Source organism: Zeugodacus cucurbitae, chromosome 5 (genome assembly GCF_028554725.1).
Source record: "Zeugodacus cucurbitae isolate PBARC_wt_2022May chromosome 5, idZeuCucr1.2, whole genome shotgun sequence".
Taxonomy (NCBI): Eukaryota; Metazoa; Arthropoda; class Insecta; order Diptera; family Tephritidae; genus Zeugodacus; species Zeugodacus cucurbitae.
Window position 1 is genome coordinate 2443433 of NC_071670.1, and position 25437 is coordinate 2468869.

Below are 25437 nucleotides of genomic sequence, written 5' to 3' on the forward strand. Positions count from 1 at the left end.
AGCCACTTGAGCTTATTAAAATTAAAAAATAGTAACTGTCAAATGCTGACACTTTCCATTTGCTGCCTGTCAACGCAATATTGAACCTTTTCATATAATTTTTTAACGATGCCAAACGAAATTGCAAATATTTTCCTAATTTTTTTTGTATTCTTTGTATTTAGAGGCAAATGGACGAAATGATAAATGAGCACACTCAGCTGGCCGTAGATTACGCAAAAACAAACTACTTAAATGAAAAATATGAAAAATTCAACATAAAAAGAGTGAAGAAAAAAGAATTTCGGGTATGACAAGCTTAGAAGCGCGGACCGGGGGCAGTTGGCAGTGTGACAGCAGAAAATTGTCGCTTTATTGAATATTTTGTGACGTAGCTCGGCTAATAAAGCTGTCAGGTTTTTGCCATTTCCGAAAGAAGTGTCTAAGAAAAATCGTTTGCCGGACGGTCGGTGCGCATATTTGGCCCTTTTTTGCTGAAGGGTGGCTGATAATGGATTACTGTCATTATTCGCAAAGTGAAAAATATGTTTTCCACAGCGTTTTTATGGATTACTCGGCAACTGTGCGCTTTTTACAACCATTTTTGACGTGTCTTCTCTTTGCTTACATTGTTTTCATAAATTTTGGTTTTTTATTTGTCTCCTTTCGCACTCATTTTTTGACAACTTACTCCACTACTTGACACTGTTGCCAGCACATTTAACCGTTTTACGGCCGCTTGACATGCCAATTGGCAATTTGCATAATCAGAAAATCATCACAAAACTCAAATTACCGAAATTATTTCGCTAATCACAACAACAGCAACACTGTTTGCGGTGTGTAGCTGTCTTCAAGTGCTCGCGCTCATGGTGCGACGCGTGTAATTTTTTTTGGCAATTTATTCGCATTTACGGCGTTGTTGTTGTTTTTGTGTGGTTTAGTACTATTTTCTATGTGAAATTGTTGTGCTACAGTTCAATTACTTTGCATTAATAATTATATATTCCGGCATGTTGCATGCCTCACCGGCATTTGGCACAGATTTATGTCACAATTTTGTGTAATTAAAGGTGAATTAGAAGCGGCAAGTGACATCAATGGCTGTAATAATAGCCAACAGACACGGAGTGTTGCGATAATATGGCAACACTGAAGGAATGTTGCGTTGAAAAAATTATTTAGCAGTATCGAGAAGTTAAATTGTTGAGGAAAATTACTTTAAATTTTTTATATTGTTAAAAAACTAATAATTTTTGTAATTAAATAATTCTTACAAATTAAAATATTATTTTTTTTTTTTAAATTCAAATTTTGTAAAGTAATTAAAACTGAAAATATTTATCAAAATACTTACATATGGTGATATTTTCGTAACTGTAAAGAGAAAAAGAAAATTTAATTAGCTAAAATTACAAAAAATGTAGTTTTTGAAAAGGAAAAATAATTCTTAAATTTTCTTTTTGAATAAGTTGTAAAAATGTTTAAACTTATTAAAAAAAATTACAAAAAAAAAAATATTTTTCAAATTTTAAAAAATTCAAAAATTTTTAAAATTTTTGGGCTTAATTTTTTTTAATGTTTCAAATTTTTTTTAAAAGTATTCGAATTTTTAAGGATTACTTTTTTACAAATTTTAAAACTTAAAATTTTTTTTTTGAATTTTTTTAAATTTTTAAATTTTAAATTTTTCCATAATTTTTCAAATTTTTTTAGGAGTATTTTTTTCAAAATTTTGAAAAATTTTTCCAAATCAGATTTTTATTTTTTAATTTTTTAATACTTCACTGTATTGCGCTTTTTTTTTTTAATTTTGTATATTATTATATTTCACCCCAGAACCCTACCAAAAACTCTGCTATTATGTACACCGATTAGGCTAAATCATTCAATGAACAAAGAAAACAAGAACAACAACGCCAACACTGCCCTTGAGAGTGCACTTGCTTCTCCAATAATCTTATCTCCAAACAAATCATCGAAATTTTAAATCATCATTTTGCGCAGCTAAAATTAGCACAACTTGAAGCGTTTTTTTTTTTTTGTTGTAGATTTCGCTTTTATTTGTCTTTGCTTTGTCCATTTCTGGCGATGTTGTCTTAAATGGGAGCGATTTTATTTACTTTTGCTATCAGTCAAAAAACTTCAAAAATCTATGGAACGCCCTCAACGGCCGTCAATAGGCAACTGGTGACTTTCAAGGTCAGTGTACTTCAACCGTAGAAGCAATGCCAAAAACAAAAACTAGACAAAAAAAAATCACAAGTCCAAAAAAGAAAAATACAAAAAAAATAAAATTATTCAACGAATAAAATTATGCAGCACTCGAAATGTTTGCTCACCATTTAGAGTTAAACAAAAACTTGCGTAACCAAAAATGGGCAGCACGCCAAGCAGTAGTTGGAGAGACAAAATAGTTGGCGTAAATGCGTGTAAGTGTGTTGAGCAGAAATTCGAGGGAAAAATTCTTAATTAATTAAAAAAAATGTAATAAAACACATTTTAATAATAAAAATTAATAAAAAAAATTAAATCAAATTAATTAAGAAAAAATAAAAAAAATACAAAATATTTATAAAATTTTCAAAAAATAAAATTAAATTAAAATATTTCAACAAAAATATTGAACTAAGAAAATTTTCTAAAAATAATATAAAATTCTAAATTAATTAAAAAAAAAAATTAAAAAAAAAAAAATAATAAAAAAAATTATAATAAAAAAAATTTTATAATAAAAATTAATAATAAAAATTAATTAAAAAAAATTAAATCAAATTCATTTAAAAAAAATATATAAAAAAAAACTAAAAATTTATAAAATTTAAAAAAATGAAATTAAATAAAATTAATTTAACAAAAATATTGAACTAAGAAAATTTTCCAAAAATACTATCAAAAATTAAAAAAAAAATTAGTACTAAGTAAATATATGTATATTTTAAAAAATTTTGTGTTGAAAAAATTTTAAAATTTATCATAAACTTTTTGTAAAGAAAACTAAACATTGATTATACAATTCAAACCCATTCACCAGAACCAATCAACAATGTGCTCTTTAGCCTTTTATTTTTTTTATGCTCAAACACCTGCTGGACTAAATTATACACACACACAGACCTACCCTGACCAAGCGAACACCTTGACTGTGGCACGTTGCGTTGGGCGGAGCGGCAATTAATCTATGCCATAAAAGGCTTCGAAATTTAGCTACTTTTTGTTGTTGTATTCTTTTATTACTTTGTGCACTGTTGTGGTATTTTGTATGCATAAATGAACGCTTAATGCTGACCATTGACGCAATGAAGCAGGTAAATGAGTGTACGAAATTGAATTGCATTCCAAAGTATTGACGCGCTGCTGCAAGCGTTAGAGGTGTGACATGTGAGTCAACATGCGGTAGATACATATATTTTACATAGCTAATAGTCGGTGGTGATAAATTGAGCTCGAGAAAAAAATTATGTAAAATGTAAAAAATTATTATGGAAATGTAAAAAAATTTTCAAAAATAAAAAAAAAAATATTCTAAAAAATATTTAAAAATTAAAAAAAAAATTCCAAAAAATATTTTAAAAATTAAAAGAAAAAATCTAAAAATTATTAATTTCAAATATTTAAAAAGAAAATATTTTAAATGTTTAAAACTTATAAACAGACGCGATTTAAATTGTTCATAACAAATTCTAAAATTTTGTAGAAAATAATCTAAATTTTTGGTAAAAATATTCCAATTCCAATTCCAAATTGTAAATATAAAAATGTTTAAACAAAAAAAAAAACAAAAAAAATAGGTTTATAAACAATAAAAATAAAAAATATATATAACAACATCCAAAAATTTTCAAAAAAAATCTTAAAAACTTATTAGGTGTTTTACTCTTCCTTAGAACGTCACCACAACATCAAAACATCCGTGCTAAATGCATTTGTCATTTAACAGCTTGTCAGAAGTGTCAAATTAATAAATAAAAGAAATAACACTGTCTTAAATCACCTATTACTTGCTTTAACCGCAAAGAATTCATGAGAAAACTCATCATTGCATATACAATATCTTCCCTTCCCCTACAAATTTTCTAAATTGCATATTTTCAAGTAAATTTTGACATTTCAATTTCGTTGCACATTGCAACGAGCGCCGTAAGAATTCCCCAACGCACAGCGCTCACTTACACACATATACACATGCATGCCTGTGTCTTTATGACTCAATTACGCTCGCGTGCGCTCTTCGGTGTTTCGAACATTTCCATTTGCCTTGATTGATGTGACAGTTTGTAGTGTGGCTTTAGTGTGGTTTTAATTAATTTTAATTACACAAAATTCAACATTTGTCACTCAGCGTGGAAGTTGGAAGTGCTTGTTGCACTGCAATTGTTGTAATGAATTTCTTGTAAATATTGAAATTAATTGTGATTTTTTCAAGTTTGTTGCAGCAACAAACTATTATATAAATGACAGCATTTTGACAGGTACATAATTAATTTGATGAGGAAATATATATTTTTTAATTATCTTGAAATTTTTTCTAAATTTGACTTAAATTATTGTTATTTTTTTAAACTTCTAAATTGATTTTTTTTATAGTTCGTATCATTAATATCTATTCTCTTCAAATTTTTTCTTTTAAAAATCAATTATTTATTAATTAATTAGAATAGAATTTTAGATTTTTAATTTTTTTGGAATATTTGAGTATTTTTAATTTTTAACTTTTTTTAATTAATTTTTTTTTTTAATTTTTTGTCTAATTTTTTACTTTTTATATATTAATTTATTTTATAATCAAAATTTCAAGTAAATTATAAGAGTTTTATTGAAAAAACTCGAAAATATTTTTTTTTTAACTTTGAGAAAATATAATTTTTAATTTTTTTATTTATTAAAAAAAAATATTTTTCAAAAATTTTGCAATTTTTCCTTTTAGGTCTTGAGTTATTTTTTTTTTTCAAATATTTATTTTAATTAATACATTTTCAATTTAAAGCTGTAGTTAAAAAATAAAATTTTAAAAAGATTTTTGAATAAATATTTTTTCGTATTAAATTTTTGTGTGGTAAAATAAATATTAAAATAATACATCAATATTAAAAAAACTGTATTTTTTCAAAAAATTTTGTTTCGAAATTTATTTTATACTTTTTAATTTATTATTTATGAAATATATATTTGTATACATTTTATTTTTATTTCAAAACATCGATGCAAAAAAAAAACAAAATTAGAACAATTCAGAATAAAAAAATTATATGAAAATATTAAAAAAAAATTAAAATTTTGAAAAAAAAATTAAAAAAAGTTTAAAATTTCGAAAATAATTAAAATATTGAAAGTTTAATTTTAAAATTACTTGAAATAAATTATAGGAATTTAGAACTAAAAAAAATTATATTAAAATATAAAAAAAATTTAAAATTTTGAAATAAAAATAAAAAAAATAAAAAAAATAAAAAAATATATAAAAAAGTTTAAAATTTTGAAAAAAATTAAAATTATTGAAAATTGTATTTTCAAATTACTTGAAATAAATTATTTGAATTCAGAATAAAAATAAAATTATATTAAAATATTTAAAATTTTGAAAAAAAAATTTAAATATTGCAAATTTAATTTTAACATTACTTGAAATAAATTATATGAATTCAGAATAAAAACAAAATTATGAAAAAAAATTTAAATCCCATATAATTTTTTTTTTTTTATATACCATCACATCTCTCTCTTCAGTTTAATTTTAATGCTGCAATTTTTAATTCAAGCCAACTACCGTTATCCTTTCTCGCTTTCTCTTCTTTAATCACACTTTAAGTGATTTGATGAATCTTCATTAGAGCAGCATGCTCTTAAATTCGGTTTTAATTAAAGAAAATGCTTTAGAAAACCAACAAATCGAGTCATTGATATGCGTACGAGCCAAGCAATCAAGTGTGTCACTCAACGAGAGACTTACATGCTGCTTATATACGAGATATATTATGTACATACATTTGCAAAAACTTAATATTTAATGGCATTGCTACTCATATGTATTGGTGTCTATGGAAGTGTATGTGTATGTGCGTGTGGATCAAGTTAGTTTGAGCCCTGCATTGGCATCAATTAAAAATCAATCAATATGAAATGTAATCAATGGGAATTTTATTTCAAAACAGAAGAAGCCAGCCCTTGCTCTTTGCACTTCTTTCCAATTCTAACTACTGCCAATCTGGCACTAACACAAACACACACACTCAAGTGAACACACATACATACTCAGAAGTGAATATATTGAGGTGTACATGCCTGAACCGCAAACTGTAATGAATGCATTCAAGTAAGTAAGGGTAAATCTTTGCAAATGAAATATATATGTATATGTACGAGCAGCAAACAAGAAATTTGATAACATTTTGGGGAGAGATGGAGCGTGGGTGGAGCAGCAAAAATGAAAAGGACAAGCAAACTGCAAGACAGGCGTTTGCTCTACGACACACACATGCACACATGCCAATTTGCGTAACTGTAAAATCATATAACTCGTGCAATATGCTTTAAAGCGCTCAGCTATTTATGGCTGTGTTCGGAGATTGTCGTCAAAGCGTCGGTTTTCAACTGTAATGTGCGAGTACTTTAATCGAGGCACACATCCGCCTTGCAGATGCATGTGTGTGTGTGTGTGGCATGCAACACACTCTCTACACATATCACTTTCATTCAGCACTTTCCTGCTTCCGCCCTTTCGCCACTTGCCTCCTTGCCTTTGCGCGCTTAAATATAATATATTTTCGTCGTCTTTCTTGTTTGTTTATACTCCTTTTTGGTCATAAACGACGTTAATAGGTTAAATACATTAGGTCAAAGTGCATATGCGCTCACTTTACTTTACTTTACTCTTATGAAACGTATGTATATCGACTTTTATGGAGAAAATGCAGTTTTCAAACGGGAGAGCACAGGCACTTTTATGTCCTTGTGTGTTCGAAGAGCTTGCAACGGCAAGTGAAATGAAAATATACAGTTAATGACTTGTGAAATCACATATTTATACTGTTAAATGAATTTTATTTTCAAAAGCGTAAAAGTTCGGCTTTAAAAGCGACATATGAGAAAGCTTTAAATATTTTAGTTAAATTGAGTTGAGGTTGGAGTGGTGAACCAAAAGATAGCAAAACTGTCAGACGGAAGATAGATAGATCTGTATAGAGAGCTTTACGAAAGCAATACGGATTTTAAATATTATTAAATCCCGAGAAAGCTTTCAGTTTTCGAACTTGAAAATCACAGTTATTTCAATCAAGTTATGGAGAGTGCTGTAGAAGAATAAGTTTACACACATATCAAAAGCAACAGCTAAGCTTTTGCGAAAAAAGCTCTCATAAAATATTATTTAAGCACTTGAAGCTTTGGAAAGCTTTTAGTAATTAAAATAAGTTCTTCAGAGTGCTTAATTATAAAATACTGAAAAAGCTTACAAAGAGATCAAAAGTATCAGCTCAGCTTCTGCAGAAAAAAGCTTTCATAAAGTTGCTTTCAAGCACTTGCAGATTTACAAAGCTTTTGACAGTGATTTTTCTACAAAACAGGCAGCGAAAATTCATTGTCAAATTCAATCGAAAGGGTGCTAGAGCTTTTTCATTCAAAGAGCTTAATAGCAAAGCTTTTTGTAGCTTTCTTTATTTTCTGTCTTCTGGTTGAAGAAGTTTGCTTTAATCGAGCATACCTTCAAAGAGCTTTTATCAGCAAGATATTCTCAAAATATTCTTATATATTCTTAAACCGTCTGGAAAGCTCGGTTAAGTACAACTAAGGTTCTTCATGTTTTCCCCTTAGAACCTTTTCTCTGGAACACCGTTATATTGACTATTTTATGTTCAACTTTCATTCTTTTCGAGCTCCTCTCTCTCTGGCACATGCATTTCACTCGCCGGCACATATCCTTTACATCGATTCGCCATTAAGGTAAGTGAATTTTAATTTGGCACAAATGCTAAGCAAACAAAAAGTGAGTCGAAAAACTTCGATAAAAGTAAAATTTTCGAAAACCAGGTGCAGACATTGCAAATGTGAAAGGAAGGACGACAAGGTGGCGCATATTCTTTTTGTGCGCTCTTGGATGGAAATGAAATTGAAATTTGAATGAGTGTGCGACTAAAACAGGATGTGCATGTCTGGCAGTTAGAAATGAAAATGAAAAAAAAACAACACGTACAACAACAGGCACTTCTGTATGCCTGTCACATATGTACATATGTATACGTGTTGGTGTTGTTTTTGCTTTTTTCATTGTCAAACGCCGAAAAAATCGAAAAATTTATGGCGCTGTCACTGTTCGATTTTTGCATGAATTATGGATTTGATATGATTTTTTGCGGTGGAAAATAGACGGCGACACATATAAACACACACACATACGAATGAGTTCGTATAAAATCGAAAAAGCGTGTAACAGTACAGGAAATGAAGAACCGGGCGGAGTGAAAGGAGATAAATAACGCTGTTTGGTGTAGAATTTTAATTGATTGCACACACATACATAGAATATATAACCATTTGTCGCCACTCTGGCAGAATCTTCTACAGCTGCAAACCATTCTGAATAATTTGAAATTTGAAATTTTTGTTAGCCATAAAAATCGTCCGTTTTGTTAATTTTATGAGCTATGAACAGTAGTTGCTTTGAATTAAATCTGATTTAATAGTTATGAATAAATTTGTGATAGCAATCATGCTGAAAAGTGAAGTGTTGATGCGCATAAATTAAGTTATAGAAGAAAAACGAAAAAAAAATTCATTAAGCTATATGCTGAATATGAATTATGAAAGCTATAAAGTCAACAGAAGCTATGGGAATTGCAGAAACTAAAAAATATATATAATATAAATATTCTCGGACGAATAAAAACAAGTAGAATAAAATGAAGATTAGCGAAATACTACAAATGGACATAAAAATACAAGAAAGAACAACTGAAGACAACAGCCAGCAAGTGAGCTGAATACCACAAAACGAAAAATATTTTTGAGTAAGAAGTCCATTCAGTGCGCGGAATTTCGAAATTTCGAACATATGATTCGCAGCATTACATAAAAAAATTTAAAACGTAGCAGATATTGGAATCAGCAACAACCAGTGAGCTAAAAACCATAAAACGAACAATATTTTTGAGCATCGACAAGTCAGTGTTCGGAATTTCGAACTCAGGATTCGCAGACTAACATAAAAAGTTGAAAACGAAGCAGATATCAAAATCGGGGTCCACTCAAAGAAATCCATCGAGGCAATTCAGAGTTGATATAGGCTACATTGAAAGCATAATAAGTCTTCCTGTAAGGTATATTTATATAGTGGTTTATTGGAATTATTCGACCGATTCTGAGCTCAAAAGCAGCTAGAAATATTTACTATTCCTTAATAGATATCTAAATTACTGTTAGATCAAGTTCGAAGAGGGATTCATTATTCAAAATATTGCTAAACTAGAATGGAAGTATGCAGAAAGCTTACAAGGTTTGTCAATTTATCGATTTCATGTCTGAAAAATGCTTTCTGAAATTGTAAAAATCGGACAAAGCGCCGAATGGCAGTGATGAAGTAGTCAGATCTCATAACGGGATGGGGTGAAATTTAGAGACAAGGGCAGGTTTTCAGTAACCAAAGTTGCGTGTAAGCTTCTGACGACCTATAACTTGTTTAACACTTTTTTTCGAAGAGATCTCTTCAAAGAAATAAAAATAATTTATATAAAAACCTCAAATCAGACAGCGTAACATAAAAGTATCATCATTACCCACTTTACGAACACGTCGAACTTTGGAAAAATTGCAAAAAGCTTGTTAGTATTTCCACAGAACTACTGCAGTTATTTCTGCTGCAGAAAACTTTAATAATTTCCACGGAAACACCTACTCAGCTTTATCGGCACAGTTGCTATTGCTACGATTGCGAAACTTCTGCCGGGACCAACAACTGAAAGCTGAAAGCAAAAACTTTGTTTGCGCAACTTCGCTGCTCTCCGACACATACAATCGCCGCACATCCTTTCGCCGCACTCATTACCAAGCAAATAGTTGAAGCAAAGTAAAATCACAAATAAATGTAAACAGACAAGAATATTCAATGTCATCAACTCAACAACAACTTAATTACCCAGCACTTAAGCGAGTCAGACGCGCGTAGCATAACCTTCATTGTGGGTGTTGCTATTTGGGGTTTTGCTTTTATTATTGTTTTTGTTTGGGCGAAGTTACAACCGACATTTTGCTGCAACAACAACAGCAACTTTAATGAGCGAAACGACAATGACGAGACGAGGCTAGAGGCGCTGGAGGTGAGTGGGAGATGGTGGTGTCGGAGGAGATGGAGGTCTTCGTGGTGATGGAGACCCGACAGGCTTTTTATGCAAAAGTTTGCAAGTTTGCATGCCGAGCGGCGTTTACAAAAACCACCTAATTACAACACTGCCTGGCGATGCTGCTTAGAAGGTTTGCGGGGCAGGTAGTGGTGAGCTCGTGTTTTTTGTGGTCGCTCTGAGTCTTCACCTAATGACCTAAAACTCAAAGACTCATTCGCTTCTATTTTTTTGCACACACTTTCTTTGCATAATTGTTAATATTTTCTGCGTACGAAACATGCAGCCCCGCACGGCTCGGTCGGTTCTAACCGCTCCCAGCACAAAGCAAGGCAGAACAATAACAAGTAAACGTTGTACGTACAAGATAACAAAAAGCCCTTGACAAGTGGGAAAGTAGCATCAACTGTGGTGGAAGTGAAAAAACTGCAAAACACTTTCCATTCGCCCTAACCACACCGACTAACCCCAGTCTACGACCGAATTCATGCGGACCGCCGCACGACACCACACAAATGGCCTTCTCGGCATCATCATCATCACCATCAACATCATCCGCAGTCAGTCAGCGCTCGGCTGACTTGTGTGCCAAACGTCGGCTGATAGGCCGGAGGCTGTTGACGCTTGTACGCTTGAATGGGATCAGTGTTTTTGTTGCTTTCTCTACAACTGCCACCGCTGTCATTACGTAAGTAAAAAGCGCTGACAAAGCGTGTACTGACCTGCTAACCAAAAAACAAAAACCAGCGCAAGAGCAACTGTGGCTCATCTGTTTGGTCGACGTTCCGACAACTGTCGGTCCAACTGGGCGGACCGTTTGCTGTGCGCCTTTGGCGGTCGACCTGCTCTATATCGCACACAATGCCGAGTAGTACTTATGCTAATGTGTACATGTCTCACACCCAAGGCGGGCAGGCGTGGTGGGGCGCACAGTCACTTTCTTTGGCCACACTTGCTGTTAATGTATTTTTCATTGCACTCGCGTGTATTGTTACACAGTGTTCTACATTTTCATCGGTGCTTTCTTCGCAGGCTGTTGTTGTTACTGTTGGTCGTGTTTTTCGGGCTTTGCTGTGTGTTGAGACAGTTTCCGCCAAGCCGAGCACATTCATCTGGCCAATCTAAGCGTCATTTGCTTGCAGTCCATCATCCGACGGCCCACAGTGTGGGTTGTGGAGCTTGTCACATTTGAGTTGTTGAAATGAGCTTGACATGACGGCTCGACTGTCCGCTATTGCGGCACATAAATGTCGCGCGCGCCTTACAAGTCGTGCAATCTGAAAACACGTCGCGTTCGGTCAGCATCTCGCTCCAATCGTGGCGCAGTATGGTCTCTTTGAGCTCCAGTTCGCGCGTTTAGCGTCTGTAACGCGGCCATGCTGGTCTCACTGTCAGTCATTACCATTTTGAGCATGTCGGCGCGCATAGACAGTGGTCTCAGTTGTCGCTAGCGTCGTGTCTTCATCGTGCCTTTTTTGGCTTTTCCGCTGGCTACCCGTTCTTTCTTTCATTTTGTAGCTCTGCCGTTTACAACGTTTAGGCCTATCGGCGCTTTGGCTTTATGCATGCCGACCTCCGTTTTATGTTGGACGCTTTTTGTGCGGCGGCAATGTTCCACTTTGTATGAGTGCTGACAAGTCGTCGTCTGTGCCGCTGCTCTTATTTGCTTTGAGCTTTTTTGTTATTGTTGTTTGCCTTTTATGTCAAGCTGTGACTATTTGTTTTGGTCGTCAGTGAGTCTTGTTGGTTTGTTTCTTTGTACGTCGGACCAGGCCGCAACGAGCGTGGCCGTAATTTTTTATCAGCCTTTAGTGCTTTCTTCCTGCCGCCCATTTCGATAGGCTCGTTTTTATGGCTGCATTTCAATGCTTCTTATGTGTGCTGTTGTTATTATTTATGTTGATTTGTTTGTTAGCTGTCAAAATGCAACAATATGACAGCTGACAGTGATATTTTCACAAACACATTACTGTCCGCACTCTGACGCACACTAACGTCCGACTAAGTCGTTGAGTTGTGGGTGTATGCGAAAGGGGAGAATTTATTAGAATAGTGGCGTCGCCTTGCGGAAGGTCATTTCCTACGCCGAGTGACCGCTACATTGACCTTTTCGTTAGTCATATGTGCGAGTGGGGCGCTGATAAGAAATATACGATTACCTCGTTACTCGCTTGAATTGCGTAAATAAATTGCTGGTGATTTGTACAAATTGGCCTAAAATGTACGAAACCCTGTTTGAGGTCACATGCAGTGCGTTTTTGTGTGTGTCGTCATAAAGTCGACCTTTTTCCGGAGTGTCTACAGTCTGCAAGATAAATTGTCACACGTTACCGCATATCTGTCATGTGACGTCAAAATGTCACAGCGTCCGTATGAGGCTACCAAGGCTGGGAACATTTGGCTGGCGGCATTTGCTAAAATGATGGGATAGCCAGAGAGGCGGAGAAAAAAATTTAGTTTAAGCAATATAGGAGAATCGAATACTAAAGCAGAGCAAATAACAAAGCAGAGACGTCAAAATCTCTGTCCAGCTCCATCCTCGAGCTCTGGACTTATCAGCGTTTCACTAGTGAGATTTTTAAGAAAGAAATTCGGTTAAATAATTGAAAACGAACTTAGTATCTATCTACACTTCGTTTCTCAACAGATTTTTTCCGTCCCTTTCAGAATAATTTAGCAGTAATCACTTTCGGAAGTCTGTTCTTTGAAAAGATGTTATGTGAACCTAACGTGAACGAGAAGACTTAGAACTTTGAAAATGGAAGTCGTACCACTATCATCCAGCTTATACTATGATCAAGAAATCAGTTAGAAGACACCGTTGTCCAAATTTTGAGATTTTGATGTCCAGTTACTATGTTTTAAGAGCGATCTGTAAAGTTTATTCAATTGGAACCGACCCAGTAAAAGACTGTAACTCAATCAAAATGGATGCAGGTTATCCGTCCAAAAACTGTGACCTCAGCAGCAGTCCATACAAACCAATTAGAGCCTACCCAGTCAAAGACTGTAGCCTAGGCAGCAGTCCATCAAACAACAGGAGACCGTTGCAATCGACTTTTTTAATTTATGTAGCCGCAGTTTGAAGCCTGTAAGCGACTTGTTCTACTTTGTTGCGTCCACTCTCCACTTGGTAACGGTATTCCTATTCCTACAATGTACTCTTTTTTGTGTAATTTAAAAATTAAATTAATCGCCATAAATTTCGACACTTTACTTGAACTCCGCTTATTTTCCGCTGTGTGGGTAAAATTTCTTTTTAATTCCTTTATCCGTAAATAGTTTCCACCGCAATTCCGACTGTGTTCCAGGTATTGTCTGCTGGCGCGGATTTGTCACAAAGTTGCCGTCCCAACGCCGGCTCGTTTTGACTCTTCACACATATAGTCTTTACTACTGCTTTCTTCATATGTGCAGCTGGCGTTCCTTGGCTTCTTTATACCATTCTTTCTTTCTTTTTTACCGAGGGTTTTATGCCAAAGTTATGCTTTATGCAAATTTATGACTTCCACGCACCGCAATGACATTGCACTGGCATTGGCATCGGTTAAGGCGGCGTCGGTGTCGGCTGTAAAAGTTCCGTTTCACCATTTTTATAGGATTCTGTAAAACTTTCAACTGTTATTCAAACAAGCGGCGAAATAAAAATGTAAAATCTGAAATGTGCATATAAAAAATGGAAATAAATGTGAGTGCATTCACCATGCGAGTGGCTCGTTTAGAAGCGGTGCCACGGCGAGAGAGCGGGACTACAGCGAAAGAGAGAGGGGAGTGAGCGCAGTGTGTCAGCACAGCAGGAAGTCGAAATTGCGGATTTTTTAAGCTTTGACACTTTTCCCTTGTTGACTCTTCAACGCAACTGGCAATTTCCGACTTCTGAGCATGTCATTTTTTATTTCTTCTCTCCCATTTTTCTTTTCTGCTTTTTGGCTGATGTGCGCGAGTACATAAATAACTCAAACTTATCGTTTGTTGTCAGGGATTGAGGTTAATTTAAAAATCGAACTGTGCAAACCGAAATGCATTGCTTGGCGGAAGGCGGGAAGACAAGCGGCACGGCGAAACCGCGAGCGAGCTCTTCCAAACAAAAGCGCACAGCAATAAATAGTTATAAATTGATTTCCGAACACTTTCACTGCAATGCTTCTCCGCTACAGTGACGCAGTCGCATGCCAATAAGTAACGGCAGTTATTGCTTGTTCTTTTCACACTGCAATTGTTGTTGACATGCCTGCTGCCATTTGTCAGCGCGCCGCACATTTCCTGTAGATCCGCGCGTGCTGGCCGACAGTCGTGGCTGATTCCTCGTTGCCGGCTGCCATTGCAGAGAGTCACTGACAGACTGTCAGCGCGTAAGTGACACAGTGTATTTGAAGATGGACAACTCGCATTGGCAACACACTTGCCTCCACATGCAACTCTGCCTGCTGCCAACGACAAATATTCGCGCATTGCAAATGGAATGAAACCGCAAAACCAAACAGAAACACACATAGTGAACGGTAAGTGCTGCTCCGGCCCGCGCTGTCAGTCTCAGTTCGTCAGTGGCGCGGCCGTTGTCGGTGAAGTTTGCCGACTGCTCGATTGCCACTGAATGGGCTCCAATGTTGCAGAACATGACGGAGCAACGTGGGATTGATGCTGGGCTAGACGTCTAATGTCTACGCCCGTTTGACGGTGGAATTGGTTGAGTGGGCTGGTGATAGGTGCAATTTGTTAATGAGCGACAAGCGCACATTGCGGCGATTCGGCTGCGGTGTTTTAGGAAGTAATTGAGTTCTGGTTTTTGTGGCATAGTCGGCACTTGAAGCGCGGTAGTGCTGCGCAAATTGCGGTGCAAATGCAGTGCTCAGCAATGCCGTCGATTGCTGGTGGAATGTAGACAAGGATTTTGAGTGGAGGTGCGGCACCTCAAGCGGAGGCCGTATGCGGTAGTTTAGGCTTAAAGTAAAGTGGAGCTCAGCAATGGACTGAGTTTAAAGCAAGCAGATAAGTAGAGTTCTGAAGATCGATAAATCAAATTTGACCCAAAGATGAAATGAACTCTGTCGATGAAGCTAGAGGGAAGTCGAGACTATGTACTTCGAAAAATCCATATTTTCCAAGATCTACTTCTATAGGCTCAGCTTCAAGCTAAGGCTACAAGACAGTTTAGTCATCTAAGGAACGAGATAATATCTCGCTTTCTAACTCAGCAGTGTATAGTTTTTTGTTGCTCCGAAGCTTTCTCTTTCTGTCTTCGGTTCCTTAGGCGCTTATGGAACATTTGAGCTAAAAAACTAATCTCACAAGCTGCTAACCTCAAATCCATCAGATATTTGTGGGCTTTGCTAGTCTCTCGGTAATTACAATTTTTTGTTGCACTTTTTTAAGTATACTTTTCAGACTTATTTTCATTTTTCCTTCATTTCTTGCTCCACTGACCTGCCATTAAGTCATAGAACCAATAGACAGTGGACGTTGACTGGACTCTAAAGCGACAAGTTTGCATAGTTTATGCGCTTACACTCTCCATCCACTCTTCTCCTACATTTTTTTCACTTTTTTCTGAGTGCGAGCACGGCTGTAAGTAATCACTCTTTTCAGTTTCACCTTTTTTTTGGTTCACTTTGTTGAATTTTCTCATTTCTTTCCTTCACAATCGTCTTAAAGTTAAATTGTCATTTCTCTTTGGCATGCATTTAAACTTTGCCATGCACTTTTTTCACTACCAATTGAGGGCTTTGACTTAAAGAAAATGTTGCAAACTTCTCATACTCTTCCATTCTTCGTCTCTTTCTTTTTCACTTTAGTGCTCTTGTAGAATAGGTTGTTCGCTGTGCAACATTGTATGCTGTTGCATTGCAGGAAGGTTACGGAAAATGTTGCAAGAAAAAAATAATTGCAAATCGGCAACAATCGGCTTACAACAACAACCGGCGGCGTGCATGTAGGGCTTCATTTCTTGCTACACACGTTGCTTTATTGATGGTTTGTAATGCATTCTTCTGTAGCACGTTTGCTGATTAATTTTTATTTCCCTTTTCACTTTTTTTCTTTCAGCTACAACACTGTTGCAACCAACAATAGCCACGTTGCAAGCCTGTGATTGTGAGAGCGGTAAGTAGTAAGCGTGAGCAAATGTCAACGTTATCTAAAGAGGGGTGAGCTGAGGTGAGGGAAGACGTTGAAGATTAATGAAATGAATTGTGGAAGCAGAAGAGGCACAAAATAGTTAAAGAAAGAAGCAAAAAGTCTAAGAAATCATGCTGACAAGCAGATGTAGTAATAACAAGGATGCTCAAAGCAGCAAATGAATTACGAATGGAAACATCTTCAGCAACAAAATTAAGTGAAATAAGAAAGAGAAAAGAATAAAAAAATATGTAAGAGGATACTAAGTGCGCAAGAAAATGGGCGCGCGGGCGGTTTTATGTGGAACTAAGAGCTTTGAAAAGCTGTAAAGACGAACAAATGAGTTTAGTAGTAAGAAAAACTAAAGAAATAAAAGTCTCGCAAACAAAGAAGGTGGCGTCAAAGCGATCTGTGGAGAGAATTCGTCAGAGCTTGAGTACAAAAATAAAGCTAAGCACAGAGTGAATCGAAAAACAAACGGTAAAGCGAAGTTAAACCAATCTTGCGTGCTTCTAACGGGGAAGCAAAGTATATCAAACCGAAAGCTCTCGGTTGTCTCATCATTATCGAAACAAAACCAATATATCCCATTGATTGATAGTACGAATCGACGTATTTCTAGTCGTTTAAATTTGTAAGCAACTTGTTATGTGTTCCAGCGAATGGATAACCGAGGAATCTTGCCATCAACTGGATCCCAGTAGCTCCAAATTACCTATTCAGCAATCATTCTTCAATAAGAAGAATTAATGAGTTCCCAAAAGGGTTCCAAACGTGTTTTAAAAGGGATTATTATTAACCCAAACGATTACCCTCCTCCCGCCCAACCTACGCGTGGGGCGCAGTCCGCATACGAGCGGAATTTGCCGAGTCTAGAAAGGCAAGAGATTTTTAAGCGTCCGGTTCTCAAACTGCTCAGCTACAGAAAGCAACATTTCAACAGCTGAGATTTAAAAATTTATAAAAACAAAAAGTTAAAAATTTCTGAATATTACTTATTAAGAGAAGACAAAATAGTTTTTTTGATGCTAAATATTGAGTCAGATGGATCAAATGTGCTGGAATGCGAATTAAAATCATGACATATTCGGCGGAATGGTTCATTTAACTCAAAATTCGTTCTAGAAGATTTTAGAAATAATGGTCTAAACTGCCTGGATGAACGCAATGGGACATTAAACTTAATATCAGACAAAAGGAATGAACTACAAACTAAACCATTCAGAAGTTTTACTAGGAATATTATACCTAGCATTTCTCTGCGACTAGTGAGTGTGGGAAGATTTATAAGTTTTAAACGACTAGTATACGGGGGAAGACGTCCCCGACATTAGGTCAGAACAATGGTTTTAATGGTAGTTTCATCTTCCAGTCCTAAGGAAGAACCCTTGAAGAGCATTAAAATTGCCTTCCGGCTGTTCCAAAATATGTTCAATAAACGTATCAGTTCTTATGAATTTAGCTGGAACCTAGGAGGTAATTGATATGGGTTCCCTAGTACCAGAAATTAAAAATTTAAGTAGAGCAGAGTCGTCTCCACCCATGCTAAATCTACTACTTTAGAAGAATAGAAACCTTAAACATAATTTACACCAGCTACTTCATCACTATTTCACCCTTCGACCCGCTATGAGCTTGCTGTAAAATTTCCTACCACAAAATCGCTATAGAAAAAGGAGCGCTACCACTGACAAGAAATAACTAACAAAATACCGTAATAATGCTAGATGCGCACGGCGGTGAGCAAAAAGCGCACGTGACGAATACAACGCTGCAAGCGGTGAGCGCTGAAGGGGACCAATTGATGCCCGCAAAGCTCGTTGTTGCTCATATTGATTGTTTGAAACACTGTGGCAATCAGACGTGCTGCATTGGTTTGCCACAAATAATTTTCTTGTTACTGCTGCTGCTCATGCTGCTGGCTACAGCGGTTGGGTGCAGTTCACTCAATACGTAGTAGTAATAAAAAATATGCCAAACTAATGGTCACATGAGCGAATTGACAGTTGTGATTGGTTTGTTTGTTGTTGTTGCTGCAACAACTTTACCATTGTGTGGCACTGCTGCAGTAGCTGTAAGCTGTAAATGTATTTGTGTGGGCGTATTTGTGTGTGTGCTGGGTGGAAAGGCTCCAGTTACCTGCTCATTATGCGATTTTTTTCTTCTCCAATTTTCCGGTTTTGCACTGTTATTTGCTCTTTTCATTGGTTACTTTGTTGTGTTGTGCTGTGTTGTGTTTTGTGGCATTCGCTTGCTTGGTTTGCTGGTTATATTGATTTCGTAGCAGCAAAAAATGCCAATCAAAATGATATGCTGGCGCTTTTTGCCGTTTTATTTTTTTCTGTTTCTCCTATCGTTTCATGTTAGTTTGTGCAATATTTTTCTTTTTCACTATTTCAACATTTTTCTGTCTTAGCTATCGCGTTGATAGCGTTCGTTTGCTGTCATTTGTTTTGTCATTCCTTTGTCATTTGTTGCGGCGAAAATTAGAATGACGCTGGTTTTACTGGCTGTGTTGTTTATTAAAGACTGGTTTGGTTATTTAATAGTAATTGCTGGCTTGTATTTGCTACGACACGCCTTTTTATGGGTATCGGCATCCATAAATAGTTTAAAAATAAGAAAAAAGCAGTGAAGGTAAGTAAAATGCATGCGCTGAATTAAGGTTAAAGGCGCTGAATACATTCCATACACTGCTGATCTCAAAATTAAAGGTTTTGTGGACGTATTGGGTGACAAAAAATGACAAAAAATGGCGCTGAATTGCTTTTTCAAGCGCTGAATATAATTTAAAGTGTGCATAAAGTGTTCGTAGGACGGGTTTTTGCTTGAATCAGTTGAAATATTTGCGCTGAATTCATTTTTTCCAAAGAACTAAATATAAAAAAACTTCAAAGAAGATATTTTTACGGCCCTTACGCTAAACAATTGACAATTTTTCAGCAAAATTATTTCTCCTCAGTTGTTTGCATAAAAAATATATGCGCTGAATTAAGTTTTGACCAACAGAAAATCTTGGCTTTAATAAAATTAGTTCCAAGCATGTATTATTAAATATTTGTACGCATAACAATTGCGCTGAATTTCATTTAAAGTAGCTGAATAGTGAAAAGCGTATGCTCACTTGTTAGCCAGTATTAACTGCAAGATTCTAAACTATTCAACACATTCACTTTCTTGCTGAAAGTGTAGAATCACGTACAATCATAAAAGAAAATCCCATCCGCCATAGTGGATTAAATTCTATTATACAAAGCGACATTTTCACTCTTTTAGGCATGTCTTTGTTGTGTTGCTTTCAATCTAACATTGCGAACTTGTAATGAGTTGTGATTTTTTTGGAATTTAATGAAGTATGACGACACTGTACATACTTGAATTGAATAAGTAGAAGATTTAAAAATTCTAAGCTCAATAAAGAGTACAAGCACATAGGCGATTTTTTTCTTGTTGCCCACAAAGCATTACATATTATACTTTTTTTTACTGTGTGGTTTTCATTCTCTATAAGCTATCGTCTATGATTACAAAGCATTGCGCTACTTTCTCAATAGACTTTGCACGCGTAAAAAATGTTGAAGACCTCCACAGTGACACGAAATGACAATATTTAGTTTATTGAAGGCAAAAATTGAAGCAGTTGAATAAAAAAAAATATTTAAATGCTTAAATTTGCTGACAAAAGTGGCGCTGAATTAGCTGAATAGTAAGAATTTGTGTAGTTCAGTAAGACTTAAGTGTTTATAAAGTTTAAAGCTTACCAAAAACAGCTCTGAATTGATTTTGTTGTACAATTAGTTACTCTAAAAACAGATAGTTTTCACATAAGATTTAAAACTGTTAATTGTTAATGAGAAACACATCGCAGAGACATTCTGGTAATAAGTACACTTAATTATTGAGTAAAATATACAGATTTATAAGAAAAAGATGCGCTGAATTAGCTGAATAGCAATAATTTCGACTTATTTGTTATTAAATTGCTTTTCTGTGTATGCTTATATTAATATGCAGTGCGCTGAATCCGCTGAATAGCAAAATCTTTGAATTAAATTATGTTTAATAGGTTCTCTGTGCTACTAATGCGCTGAATATCAAGATTTTTGACTCAAATGCTGTTAAATAGCTTTTCTGTGTATGCTAATATTAATATAAAGTGCGCTGAATCCGCTGAATATCCAAATCTTTGAATGAAATGATGTTCAATTAGGTTCTCTGTGCTACGAATGTGCTGAATAGCAAGATTTTTGACTCAAATGCTGTTAAATAGCGTTTCTGTATATGGAGCTATCAATATAAAGCGCGCTGAATTGATTCCAAAGTTAAGTATCAACTAGATTAATGCTTACAAACCATAATTTACAAGGAAAATAACCATAATACAACCATAATGTGCGCTGAATAACATTCAGCACTTGTTATATTGGTGTCTATATATATATATATATAATATATAATATAACACCCATTCTGTCACACTGTGCTCTCGCTACCACTGTCCGCTGAAAGTAAACTTCACGCGAAAAACCTTCACTTGCAACATATTTGCGCTGAGCAAAAAACACGCAACAACAACAACAACAACCATGCTGCCTCATTATACCTACAAGAAACGAGTGGAGAGATAATAATAAAAGAATCGGTAAAAATGTGAAAAGCAAATCAGAGCAGCAGCAGCAGTAGCAGCGCCAATGGTAAAAGACGACGCTGAAGGAAAAAGTAAAAACGCGCTGAATGGGATTACAAGCGGCCGTTGACGAACGCGGACGTATGGCGGGCAGCCAAGTAGCGTGAACGTGGCGCAAGGCAGTCAAGCAAGCGGAGCGCGCCACATCGGCTGGCAGCCAATGGCAGGTGGTTGCGGCTGCGGCGTTGGGCTCGCTGCCACTGTCGCTGTCGCTTTGTAATAATTAAAAAATTCTTCACGCTACTGTGATTTGCAGTGTCGGCATTGTAATTACGCATTGTTTGTTGTTACAGCTGTTATTGTTGTTGTTGCTGCTGCTGCTGTTGCAGACAAGCGATGAAAGTGATGCCACACAGACAAACTCACACGCGCTGGTGCGAACACTTACAAATTGCTTTGCATGGCGCTGTGTGCCATTAAAGATGAATGTATGCTTTACAGTAACAACAATAACAACAACAAGTCACTAATGTAAAGATGTTAATAGCAACAATGGTAATAAAATTAAAAGCCTGAAGATGAAACTGATGTTTAAGCAAAGAGTCGACCGTCGGCTGCGCCTTTTTACTACATACAATTCAGCAAGCGAATTGCTTGGAAAGAATACAACAAAACAATATACAATAATGGAAACGGAAAATGTGCAGCTCAAGCCTTATTTGTTGAAGGTAATGTTGCATGCGCACAACAACACACACCAACTCGCATACAGAGAATACACATGTAACGGTTAACACAGTTGCATATGCTTGGCGGCCTTATGCTCGCATTATGTCTTCTTAAGCGTGTACACACACACTCAGAGTTGCTTATTTTCAGATTTAAGTACTTATACACTTACTTATTTACTTAGTTGAAAGCGTATTTACTTGGCACTGACACTCAACTTGTCACTCATGTGACTTTTTTCTGTTTTTGCATTATTATGACAGAAATTAGTGCTGCCACGTTGGGTTTTGGATTCATTTTTATTTTTTGCTTGTACATTTTTCATTGTTCTTTGCCAGTTTTACCGTTATGGTGATGTATATCTTCGTGTAATTTATTAATTAGCTGCAGAGTGGTGATGTATGCCAAATGAAATGTGGGTGTGGCAGATATGTACACGAGTGTGACAAATAAGAATGTGAAGCGTAATAAAAACGAAATTCAAAGTGACTTTTGCTGTTAAGTCATACAAATATTTGTTGTGAGTTAAGTTAAAGTGGCTTAATCTAAGTACTTGACTTCAAAAGGATGTATTATTAATGCATATGAGGAAAAATTAAATGGAAAGATAAGTTTTTTCTTTTGAAATATGATTAATTGTATACGATATATGAAAAAATGATGAATGAAAATTGCGCTGAATTGCTTTTAATAAAGCTGAATTGTACAAAATATGTGAGAGCTAAATTAAGTGATATATTTGCTTCAGTTAATATACAAAAAAGTGCGCTGAATTAGCTTTACAGCTACTTTTTCAAGATTTTGACTTCTTATATTCATAGAAAATAGCAACTACTACACAGCTGACAAGTAAAAGAGCGTGCTGAATTAAGTTTATAGCCGCTGAATTACAGTTGAAATAACTAAATTAAGATAACTTGAGTAAAATAGTGTTTATTTAATGAAAAACAAACAAATTAATTAACGAAATTAGAAAATGATTAGCTAAAATTTCTTTTATAAGTGCTGAATTACATTAAAAGTAGTCAAAAGGCAAGTTTTAGGTAATCATGAGACAAAAGAGTGCGCTGAATTAGTTTAACACATAACTTTTTAAGATTTTGACTTCTCATGCTCAGAGACAATAGAAACTAATGCACAATTGGCAGGTAAAAACCCGTGCTGAATAAAGTTCATAACCGCTGAATTACAAATAAAGTAATACAATTACGACAATACTGAGAAAAATATTAGTTTTTATGAAAAGTAAATAAATTAATTAATAATATAAAGAAAAAATTAATTAATCTCATTAAAAAATTACTTTTGGAACTGTTTTTTTCCTTTTATATGTGCTGAATTACACTAAAAGTGCTCAAAAGAAAAGTTGATGTGGAAATAGCGATTAGCACAAGCAAAGTTTATAAAAACTCATACAATATTAAGCCAAATTTAATTAGATAAAAGTTTTGAACTTCAGAGCATAAAATTTACAAAAACCGGTACAAACTTTTAGTAAAAGAGATAAACCCGAAGCTGAATTACACTGAAAATGAATGGAATGCATAATAATATCATAGTTGAAAAGAAATTATGTTTAAAAAATGAGCTGAATTACATTTAGAAGCGCTGAATTACAAATATTAGACTAATTGAGTTCAAAGATAACGATTTTTTATGAAAATACTACTATTAAAGATATTTTTAAGCTGCTGAATTGAAAAACTATGTAAAAACTACTACTACTACTAATAAGACAAAATTTAAAATTTTAGAAGGGATTTATTGGTAAGATCGGATTATGTAAGCTGAATTGTTATATACAAGTGAAAGCAATGAAAAAATATTAAAATTACATAAATTCTGAACAAAAAGCTTTCGCTGAATTGCTTAAAAAGCAGCTGAATTGAAAAACTTCAATGAATGCTATAAGCAAACGATAAGTATTTATTAAGAGAAGCTGGAAATATGCCGCTGAATTGCATTTGAAATTGTTATTAAGCCATTTTTAGCGCAGAAACAAAAAAATATATGTATGTATTTTTTACTGTTATATATGTATATTATATGTACATTTTTCATATCAACGCTAATGCATTGCATGTGTCGGCCGACACGCATGGCTGGCTGCTTAATTGATTAGCTGTGGCTAACAAGCTGCTGCTAAGTGCATTGGCGAGATTGCGTTTGAGTGCAGCGTTGATTGCAATAAAATATAATATGCTTTTGTATAAATAAATAAGCCAGTTATAAATATATAATTGCAAACACGCACACAACGCAGGCGCTATGTAAAAAATAAGGTAAATCTGTTATTTATTAACATTGTTTATTTTTTTTTTGTTAAAATCATAGCTAGCGAGTGGAGAAAAAACACAGAAATATAATAATAAAAACTCTACTGCAACAAGGTACTTTACGCTGATGCTGTGAAATAAAATATATTAATGCAGTTTTCACTTTTTAGCACGCACACCAACACACGCGTGCGGAAAAATGCTTCTACTTCCCCACACACACACACTTGACTGCAAAAGTGAAAAGTGTTGGGGAAAAGTGGTGAAAATCGCATCATTTGGAGCATGAACACACACATACATGTACGTGTGTATTTTTTGTTTGCCACATAGCTTTACAAAAGAATATGCCACAAGAAATGTAAGCTTTTGCTATGTCAAAAAACAAGTTAAAACGCTTAAACGCGCTTTATTTAATTGCTTAATGCGGTTAAGCGATCAGGCAAGCAGGAAAAATATTTAAAATAAATAGAAAGAAATATAAAGCAACTATGTATTAAAAAATGTAAAATATAATAAAGTTAAAATTAGTTTTAAATTTTTTTTATTCAAGTGAAATTTTGTATATTTTTTTAAATGAAATTTATATTCAGCTCAGCATTCTTGCTTTCACGTTGACAGCTAATGAAATATCTGATTATCTAGAATTTTGCCATAGATAAGCAGGCGAGTTCAATCTTATAGCTTGCAAAAATTAAATTACTTCGGAGATAAACAAAAATATTTTGAAGAATGGTAAGCAATGTGTGTATAGAGAGAACATTCTAGCACAAATTAATGTTCTTACGGAAATTAACTACATATTCAGCTCACCACAAATGAAATACAACACTTATATTTGTAAAAACTGTACTATAAGTAGGTATAAAGCGATATTACTCGAATTCAGCGCAATTCAGCTCATGAATTTGATCAAAAATACTGCACAAATCAAAATTATGGCACTTAAATTTGCAAAAAATGTATTAAAAGATGAAATATTATGTTATGACTACAATTCAGCGAAATTCAGCGCAATTCAGCTCATGAGTTTGATCAAAAATACTAGACAGCGGTATATAACTTGAATTCAGCGCAATTTTTTACACTTATTTGATTTCGAAACATCAGTTAGCTACGAGTGCATGCAATTAGCGCAATTTGGAAAGAATAACTTTCAAAAATTGAATTTTTACTAAATATATGAGCTGAAAAGCATTAATATTATATTAGAAGTCAAAAAAATCAATTCAGCACAGTTATTATGCACTTTCAAAGCAGTAAAGTACAATAAATTACAATTCAGCTACCTACAACTATAATTCAGCGCACTTTTATAGTAAATAAACAAACGGATATGCCATACAGCTCTTAATTTTAACACTAAGACTATCACAAAAGTGTT

The 25437-nt window shown here is 34.6% G+C and overlaps 1 non-coding gene across 1 annotated transcript in view; it reads right to left on the reverse strand.

The window, feature by feature from the left end:
* LOC105208726 (uncharacterized) overlaps positions 1-25437 on the reverse strand; it is a 111026-nt gene that overhangs the window by 50537 nt on the left and 35052 nt on the right. Inside the window, exon 3 of the transcript XR_008471211.1 lies at positions 1337-1356. This is a non-coding gene — a transcript (uncharacterized LOC105208726). The remainder of the gene's footprint in view (positions 1-1336; positions 1357-25437) is intronic.